Genomic DNA, 10446 nt, shown 5'->3' with positions numbered 1-10446 from the left:
ATTTAACGATGTACAAACATCACTAGAAAAGCGGGGGAGTGTGTGCCCTCGGGCAGCCCTGTGACACACATGGTTGTCTATTCAAGCCTGTTTGTATTGCAAAGTGCAGGGTAATCTCTCTCCACTCATTCTTAATGGCTCTGTCTACTCCCATCCCGGATTGTTACTGGATAAAGTTTGAAGTTCAGAGCAAGTCAAGTTACTTTGTTCCCCAATTTTAAGCAACAGGGAAATAGTCCAGTTCTGAGTTTTCTAGACAATAGGACAAGCCAGCTAGAATTCCAGGGTCTTGGAGACAGTATTGGATGTGCGTTGTTTATGGGCTGGTGAGCCCTTTAGTGCTACGTTTAATTTTTATGAAGTCATTGCAATCAACAGTCTCTCCAGCAGACAGGAAAGGTCTCCCATCAGTGAGAACACAGCCTTCTTTTCCATGTACTCCTCAAGTGGCCGCTGCTTTAGAATTTGGGTTAAGACATGAGGGTCTTGCTGGGAACTAGGAGAGGCCCTGAGTGTGTGAGCTTGACTACCCTGAGCTTGGTCCCTGTTGTGCCCAGTCGTGAGCCTCACAGGATTCTGGGGGTGCAGTGGGTAATGTGCGCTGTGCAGTTGAAGGGGGTGGTCAGGAGGAGACCAGGGCTGGAGCAAGGCCCAGAGTCCAGAGGGGCCCTGGACTCAGAGGGGCCAGTCAGGAGAGGCTGCCCTCTGACCACACACGCCCCTCCTCTGCCATGCACTTCTCTCCCCCAGACCCTCTCACCCCTCCCTGCTTTCCTGTTCCCCTCAACAACCTGGGTTATTCTCTGTGGTCAGACCTGTGTCCTAGAGGGTAGGGAGAGCAGAGCAGTCTGGGCTCAAGGGCTCCCTGGAAAGAATGAAATTTTCACTGACAAGTTATCTCCCAGGCTTCTGGGACAAGGGAATGTATGATGTCACTCTGAGCTCTGCAAAGAGGGCATCCATGTGCCTCCCAGGTCCCTCCCCATATTGCTCATTCCACCCCAGAGACTCAGCATGGCCAGCATGGTCTGTTGAAGGCAGGGAGGGTCTGAGTCAAGACTGGGGACCTTCTGAGCCTTTTCCACTTCCTCTACTGGGTCCAGGCAACCTGATCTGGGCATCCTTACCTCTGGGGCTCCGAAGGGGTGACTGGCTTGGTCAGCTGAGTAGCCCGACTCCTGGACACAAGCTCAGAACTTTTGACCCCAGCCTGGAGCTTTGAGACAGACACTGAGGTTGCCTACCCAAACTTCACTCTTGTCTCCCAGAGGGTCCAGGGCCCTTGAGACATGTATGTGGCTCCTGGGGGCGGGGGTGGTGTGGGGGACTTGTGTGGCAGATAGAACAAATAAGTGGAATCATTTGGTTATCATGACTTCAGCTGTGATGGCTTATTCATTTAGGCCTCAGTTCAGTTCAGTCACTCAGTCATGTCCGACTCTTTGTGACCTCATGGACTGCAGCACACCAGGATTTCCTGTCCATCACCAACTCCTGGAGCTTACTCAAACTCATGTCCATCGAGTCAATGATGCCATCAAACCATCTCATCCTGTCGTCCCCTTCTCCTCCCGCCTTCAGTCTTTCCCAGCATTAGGGTCTTTTCCAATGAATCAGTTCTTTGCATCAGGTGGCCAAAGTATTGGAGTTTCAGCTTCAGCATCAGTCCTTCCAATGAATATTCAGGACTGAGTTCCTTTAGGATAGAGTGGTTGGATCTCCTTGCAGTCCAAGGGACTCTCAAGAGTTTTCTCCAACACCACAGTTCAAAAGCATCAATTCTTTGGTGCTCATCTCTCTTTATGGTCCAACTCTCACATCCATACATGACTACTGGAAAAACCATAGCTTTGACTAGATGGACCGTTGCTGGCAAAGTAATGTCTCTGCTTTTTAATACGCTGTCTAGGTTGATCATAGCTTTCCTTCCAAGGAGCAAGGGTCTTCTAATTTCATGGATGCAGTCATCATCTGCAGTGATTTTGGAGCCCCCCCAATAAAGTCTCTCACTGTCTTCATTATTTCTGCACTTATTTTCCATGAAGTGATGAGACGAGATGCCATGATCTTTGTTTTCTGAATGTTGAGTTTTAAGCCAACTTTTTCACTCTCTTCTTTCACGTTCATCAAGAGACTCTTTAGTTCTTTGCTTTCTGCCATAAGGATGATGTCATCTACATCTGAGGTTATTGATATTTCTCCCTGCAATCTTGATTCCAGCTTGTGCTTCATTCAGCCCGGCATTTCACATGATATAGTCTGCATTTAAGTTAAATAAGCAGGGTGACAATATACAGCTTTGGCATACTCCTTTCCCAATTTGGAACCAGTCTGTTGTTCCATGTCCGGTTCTGACTGTTGCTTCCTGACCTGCAAACAGATTTCTCAGGAGGCAGGTCAGGTGGTCTGGTATTCCCATCTCTTTAAGAATTAGTCACAGTTTGCTGTGATCCGCACAGTCAAAGGTTTTGGCATAATCAATAAGCATATTTGGGGGGGGGACTTTCTTGTTTTTTTGATGATCCAACAGATATTGGCAATTTGATCTCTGGTTCCTCTGCCTTTTCTAAACCCAGCTGAACATCTGGAAGTTCACAGTTCATGTACTGTTGAAGCCTGGCTTGGAGAATTTTGAGCATGACTTTACTAGAGTTTGAGATGAGTGCAATTGTGCGGTTGTTTGAACATTCTTTGGCATTGCCCTTCTTTAGGATTGGAATGAAAACTGACCTTTTCTAGTCCTGTGGCCACTGCTGAGTTTTCCAAATTTGCTGGCATATTGAGTGCAACATTTCCACAGCATCATCTTTTAGGATTTGAAATAGCTCAACTGGAATTCCATCACCTCTACTAGCTTTGTTCATAGTGATGCTTCCTAAGGCCCACTTGACTTCGCATTCCAGAATGTCTGGCTCTAGGTGAGTGATCACACCATCGTGCTTATCTGGGTTGTGAAGATCTTTTTTGTACAGTTCTTCTGTGTATTCTTGCCACCTCTTCTTAATATCTTCTGCTGCTGTTAGGCCCATACCATTTCTGTCCTTTATTGTGCCCATCTGTGCTGGAAATGTTCCCTTGGTATCTCTAATTTTCTTGAAGAGATCTCTAGTCTCCCATTCTATTGTTTTCCTCTATTTCTTTGCATTGATCACTGAGGAAGGCTTTCTTATCTCTCTTGTTATTCTTTGGAACTCTGCATTCAAATGGGTGTATCTTTCCTTTTCTCCTTTGCCTTTCACTTCTCTTCTTTTCACAGCTATTCGTAAGGCCTCCTCAGACAACCATTTTGCTTTTTTGCATTTCTTTTTCTTGGGATGGTCTTGATCACTGCCTCCTGTACAATGTCTCGAACCTCTGTCCATGGTTCTTCAGGCACTCTGCCTATCAGATCTAATCCCTTGAATCTATTTGTCACTTCCACTGTATAATCATAATAGATTTGATTTAGGTCATACCTGAATGGTCTAGTGGTTTTCCCTACTTTTTTCAATTTAAGTTTGAATTTTCAACAAGGAGTTCATAATCTGAGCCACAGTCAGCTCCCAGTCTTGTTTTTGCTGACTGTATAGAGCTTCTCCATCTTTGGCTGCAAAGAATATAATCAATCTGATTTTGGTATTGACCATCTGGTGATGTCCATGTGTAGAGTCTTCTCTTGTGTTGTTGGAAGAGCGTGTTTGCCATGACCAGTGCATCCTCTCGACAAAACTTTGTTAGACTTTGCCCTGCTTCATTTTGTACTCCAAGGCCAATTTTGCCTGTTACTCCAGGTATCTCTTGACTTCCTACTTTTGCATTCCAGTCCCCTATAATGAAAAGGACATCTTTTATCAGTGTTAGTTCTAAAAGATCTTGTATGTCTTCATAGAAATGTTCAGCTTCAACTTCAGCATTACTGGTTGGGGCATGGACTTGGATTACTGTGATAGTGAATGGTTTGCCTTGGAAATGAACAGAGATCTTTCTGTCGCTTTTGAGATTGCATCCAACTACTGCATTTCAAACTCATTTAGGCCTTACCTCACTCCACAAGGAAGGTGGAAGGCTCTGTGGTTGTTATTACTGTTGAGAGTCACCTGGACCCCTTTTTATTGAAACGTGGTTGTTGTATGATGTTGTATTAGTGTTATGGGCCCAAGGGCCTGGAGTACCAGCACTGAGTCCCACGAGGTCCTGCTTCCCCCTGCCACAGCCTGGGACACCCACAGGGCTGCAGGCTCGACCTTGTAGTCCAGCTCTGCCCCCTCTTGTTCTGTGAAGGTAGGTGAAAGGAGAGACTCTATCAGCTGGAGGGCAATGCGGGGCTGAGCGCGGCTCAGGTCAGAGTGAGGCTGGAGTAGCTTTGCCAAGGCAGCTCCTATCCTTCTGTTGTAGCCACACGTTCCAGGAAACAAACTCACTCAGAAAGACAATGCAGATAGTGAAAAGCAGTTTATTACACCGGCGGGCCCAAGGCAGAGTCTCCTCTTAGCCAAGGACCCCGACCAGCATTTGTGAAAATCTTTTATACCCCATGTGTACGTGTCTGAACCCACCATTCCAAATTCCTTGAGACTTACATAAACAAAGGGAAGGTATCCCAATAATCCCATCATTCATGTGTTATGTGTTCCAACAGTTAAACAATTGGCCAATAATCAATAAGCCCAAGGTTACACTCCAATTGGTACAGAAAAATTTATGGCCAATAAATAAATCACCCAAAGGCAGGGGTGATTAATGTATGTTTTCTCTTAGGTGATGAGTAACCTGCATATGATCTTCAAGGTTCCCCTGTCCAGAGGGGGTCTTATCCTTCTGTTGTCGTTTCCATAGACACTAAACACAGAGTTCAGAGTCCATTGGAGAGGTGGCTGAGTATGATCAGCATGAACAGGCCTAAGATGGAGTCCAGGCCCTATGAATTCCTTCTTCACTGCCAACTGTTGAAGTGGGCTCTCTGGTGCTCGGGGAAAGGGCACATGGTCCTTCCAGTGGACAAGGCTGGCACTGTTCTGTGGGTTTGACTTTTGGCTCCAGAAGCAGAGGAGAGGGACCTGCAGGGACAGGAAGCATACCCCCACCTGAGACCCCCCACGTGCTTTAGACCCCGGAGTGGGCATTCCTAACTATTCCTTTCTCCACATGTCTCTCCTGTCCTCACCGGGGCTATGGCCCAGGAGCCCAAAGAGCGTGTCTGCCACCATCGCCGATAGCCTGTGTCTGGGGGTCAGTGGGTTGAGCTGATGGTTACATTGAGGCTGTGACCACCTAGTGGGAGGTGAGACAAACTGGGGGTGACCCCAGAACTCTCAAGGGTGGCCTGGTGGCTTGCTTCCAGCTGGCTGCCCCTATGAAGGTGACACTAGCCGTCTGGGGTCAAGGACCTGACTCTGTACCCAGTCTATGGTTCATCCCTCACGTCTTCAGGGAGTCTCCCTCCATCCAGCATCCACTCAAGACCGGTTTATGTCTCAGACGTACTGCCCAGTGTCTTTCTCCAAGGAGAACAAGCCCCCCTAACTGCCCCTTGCCATCTCAGAGTGTCTTGTCTGTGTAAACCAGGTTTCCAATTGGGCCAGATTCAGGGGCTCCTGGAGGAGACCCCCAGCCTAAACCCCAGCCCCACAGCCAGGAGACCAGGCTCCATTCTCCACTCACCCCGTGTTTTAGAGCTTTCCCTAGAAATCCCATCTCCCTCTCTAACCAGATGGCAGTATGCTAGGTAAAATCCCTTAAAGTTCTCTTGTAAGTGGATTTCACATCAACGAAGCCGGTCTTGTAACGTCCTTGGGAGGGTTAAAGTTAGGAGGTGCAATAACCCGTCACTGTGCTAATGGACATCACAGCTCCCAACAGAGCCTGGTGCAGGCGGGTGAGCAGAAAGTGTTAGCTGAATGGGAAAATGAATGAGTGAGTGAATGAATAAAGAAACAGCCCCACCTGCCAGAAGGGAGGGCCCTGGAGAGGGGTCACCTGCACACTGGGCAGGAGCAGGACTGTCCCAAGGTCCCAGGTGCTAAAGTTCTTGGACTGTTTTTGTCGACACACCAAGTTGTTATCCATGTTCTGCCTCAACAGTTTTTGAAACCTTCCCAGACCTGACTCTCCTTTGTGGAGTGGATGACAGTGAGACATACACCTAACTGGCACAGCTCCTAACAGCCCACTGACAGGGCGTGGACAGCTCTGTGATCAGCCACCTCTGTGCTTCTTGTTGCCCTAGTTGCCGTGAGGGCCCGGAGCTCACGGGGTAAGGCCTTTCCAAGATTCTCACCCCTAGACTCTCCTGTGGTCACTCGGCTGCAGAGACCGGTCACCCTTGGCCTCCTAGCTGGCCAGCACATCGGTCACTCCAGTGAACACGGAGGCGGACCCACAGCCCCAGGATGCCCTGTGCTTCTGGCGTTTTCTGCCAGAGGCTCAGCCCCGCCAGCTGGGCTGAATAGACCCAGAACGAACCGGTACCAAGTGGCTGTTCCAGTTCTACTGGCCCTGCAATGGCCCCGGATGCCCGGTTTCATGAATGAATGAGAGAGAGCCCCGTCTTGGCCAACAGCCAACAGAACCCTCTTCCCTCTGAGCATTTTCTTCCACAAACAAGCTTTTACTTTTAAAAATTTCTTTCACTTGAAAGCAGTGCCCGCCCCCGTTGCCTTGCCCCCCACATTTGTTCACTCGCTTTGACCTTCTGCCAAAACTCTGTTTCTTGAGGCTCAGCTGCCCACCTGCCTGGATCACAGTGTCAGTTGCGGGGCGTCCTCAGCGTTCAAACCCCCCAAGGTCACAGGGAACAGAGGCTGGACTGTCTCCTTTCTCTTTTTAGGGCTTTGTTGCAGGTTCCTTAGGGCTTCCGCTGGCGTAATTACCGCCGTTTCCTTCCCAGAGCTGCCCACCTCCCTCTGTTTTGCTAAAAACTCCGTCGATCTTCCGAGATTTATTTCCTGGTTAAAGTTCTGGCCTGTCTGCGTGCACCTCAGTCTCGTGGATTCTGCTTCAGGGTGTTTTACAGAGCAAGCTTGCACAGTGATTGTTCTGCTCTCCACTTTTTTGTGGAGGGGAGGTGACACAGGACAACTGAGTGGAGCTCAGGGCCCCTCCCCAGGCCCGTGGGCTCCGCCGTGCCTGCCACCCGCCTGCGGCTCCTCTTGTGAAACTTACCTGTGGTGACTTTGTACACACGGCGTACTTTCCTCTCCTCCCACACACCTTGCACCCCACTAACGAGGCCCCTTCCCAGGCCGTGAGAGACCCAGGCCTTGGGGCTGCCTCACCTGGGCCCCTCCCTCACCGGTGGCCCAGGCAGGTGCTTTACACCAAGTTCAGGTTGTGATCATCGAGCCCTTGATTAAAGCCAATGTTGATTAGGACTCAGATCAGGATGGAAAATCAACCCCCCTCCCCAAGTTGTGGGGGTCATAGCTGAGCTGCAGATTCTGTGGGCATAAAGGGAAGCCTGTCCCCCAATGGCTATGGCCACCAGGCTCTTGGTCCCCCGCATGTGACCAGGAACTCATTTTCCCTGGATGAGGAGGCATGTTTGACCCACATCCAGGGGGTGAGAGATGGATAACCTCTGAGCACCCCTGATGCTGCCCTTGGGAAATACATTTCCTGCTGACCAGCTGTCAGGCCTGCCCTTGATCTAACCTTGAGGACAGTGCTGACTCCCACAGGTGGTCATTCATCGACCATGACCTTCCTTGAGAGGCAGCAGCTCCCCTGGAGGGAGTGCTGTGGCCTCAACCGGCTGTGGACAGACACGTCCATGTCAGTTTTAATCCATCCTCACTTGCTTCTGTGAGCTGGGAGCCTAGACTCTCCCTGCAGAAGAGAGCCTTGGCAATGACCTGGACACCATGGCCCCCACCTCCAGTCTGGACCAGCCCTTGAAGGGTGAACCCGTGGCACTTTCTTCCTGTCCCCACTCAGTTTCCCCCCTTCTCTGGAGGGTGTAAACGCTGGGGACAAGGAGACAGAAGCTGGAACCTGGGATGCTGGGGGGCCAAACTGAGGGTCTGCAGGGGGAGGGGTGAGGCCAGAGAGCCAGTAGATGGGGGGTACCAGTGGAGCAAATGTGAGTCCCCCTGACCCCACATTCCTTCTCTGGCCACTTTCTATATATTGCATGGATCTGGACTCAGGCCAGATGCTCCCAGACATGTCCCCAGTAGCTTGGTCCAAGCTTCAGGGTCTGGGATGAACCGATGGCGTGGTAAGCAATTGTGGAGATGTCTGGGCTTGGGTGTGGGCTCTGCTCCACACAGAACTTCTTGTTAACAGTCAGTAAATGGTGATGGCTAATGATGACCTGGAAGCCCATCCAAGAGGAGAGGGCTTGAAAAGGGCACAGGGAAAATTGCAGAAAAGAGAAGGGGCACATTTAAGCAAGGGGAAAATAGGGCTGGAACACAGGTTAGTCCTGCCCTTTGGTGGAGGCTCTGCCATACTGCCAGCAGTGGAGAGCTGTCCTGGGTTTTTGAGGAGTCACTTTGCTGAAAAACTGCCCTAAATCACATTTTCCAGGGGTCAGCTTGGGTCAACACACATCCAAACTGACCAATAAGTTTAATGCAATTCCTGTTAAAATCCGAGCAAGGTGCTTTGTAGGTACACGTTTACCCCAAAATTTATGTAGAAAGACAGGACCTAAAACAGCTTAAAAAAAAAAAAAATCATGAAGCACAGAATAAAGTAGGAGAAGCCTCTGTGTCTTACTATCTAGCTCCAGGGACCAAGGGAGGGTGGCCTCAATGTTGCAGGTAGGGGGACCCCTTCCAAGGCCTGAGAGGGGACTCTTGTCTAGTACTCAGAGATACACAAGCTGACAAAGCAAGAGATTTTATTGGGAAAGGGCACCTGGGTGGAGAGCAGCAGGATGAGGGAAACCAGGAGGACTGTTCTGCCACGTGGCTCTCAGTCTCGGGTTTTATGATGATGGGATCAGTCTCTGGATTGTCTTTGGCCAATCCCTTTGACTCAGAGTCTTTTCTGGTGGCGCACACGTTGCTCAGCCAAGATGGATGCCAGCAAGGAGGATTCTGGGAAATGGTCGGACATGTGGTGTCTCCTTTTGACCTTTCCTGAAATCTTCCAGTTGGTGGCTTGTTAATTCCATGTTCCTTACCTGTCATAAAATAACTCACAAAAATGGTTACTATGGTTCCCAGCCAGGGTGGGTGTCAAGCAGTGTACCTACTCTGACATCAGCACAGGGACAGAGGCCAACCCCAGAAAAATAGACCATCACCAGGGTGCCCGGGCAGAAATAAACCTCAACCTAAAACAGCTTACCTCACATTGGAACTTGACTCCACGTGCTGGGTCTTGAACCCAGCCAAAACCTACAGTCTTCCAACTGGGATCACAGACCTGGCTTCAGGACCTAATGAAGCTCAGGTTCTAGATGTCTCATCACAGAGAGAATTCAGTGAGAGACAAAGTGATAGGTAAGAAGTGGATTTATTTAGAGAGAAACACCCTCCACAGTCAGAGTGTGGGCCATCGCAGAGGATGAATACAGCCAATGAATGTGTTATGGTTGGCTTTTATGGACTAGGTAATTTCATAGGCCATAAAACAATAGAATGGTCATAGTAAACACCCTCTTCCAACAACACAAGAGAAAACTCTACACATGGGCATCACCAATTGGTCAACATCGAAATCAGACTGATTATATTCTTTGCAGCCAAAGATGGAGAAGCTCTATACAGTCAGCAAAAACAAGACTGGGAGCTGACTGTGGCTCAGATTATGAACTCCTTCTTATTGAAAATTCAAACTTAAATTGAAGAAAGTAGGGAAAACCTACTAGACCATTCAGGTATGACCTAAATCAAATCCATTATGATTATACAGTGGAAGTGACAAATAGATTCAAGGGATTAGATCTGATAGGCAGAGTGCCTGAAGAACTATGGACAGAAGTTTGTGACATTGTACAGGAGGCAGTGATCAAGACCATCCCAAGAAAAAGAAATGCAAAAAAGCAAAATGGTTACCTGATAAGGCCTTACAAATAGTTGAGAAAAGAAGAGAAGTGAAAGACAAAGGAGAAAAGGAAAGATACACCCATTTGAATGCAGAGTTCCAAAGAATAGCAAGGAGAGATAAGAAAGCCTTCCTCGGCGATCAATGCAAAGAAATAGAGGAAAATTCTATTTTGGGGAGGAGGGGGGAAGATTAGAGATCTCTTCAAGAAAATTAGAGATACCAAGGGAACATTTCAAGCAAAGATGGGCACAATAAAGGACAGAAATGGTATGGACCTAACAGAAGCAGAAGAGATTAGGAAGAGGTGGCAAGAATACATAGAAGAACTATATGAAAAAGATCTTCATGACCCAGATAACCACAATGGTGTGATCACTCACCTAGAGCCAGACATCCTGGAATGCTAAGTCAAGTGGGCCATAGGAAGCATCACTATAAACAAAGCTAGTGGAGGTGATGGAATTCCAGTTG

The sequence above is a fragment of the Bos javanicus genome, chromosome 11 (genome assembly GCF_032452875.1).
Source record: "Bos javanicus breed banteng chromosome 11, ARS-OSU_banteng_1.0, whole genome shotgun sequence".
Classification (NCBI taxonomy): domain Eukaryota; kingdom Metazoa; phylum Chordata; class Mammalia; order Artiodactyla; family Bovidae; genus Bos; species Bos javanicus.
This window is presented reverse-complemented; position numbering follows the sequence as displayed.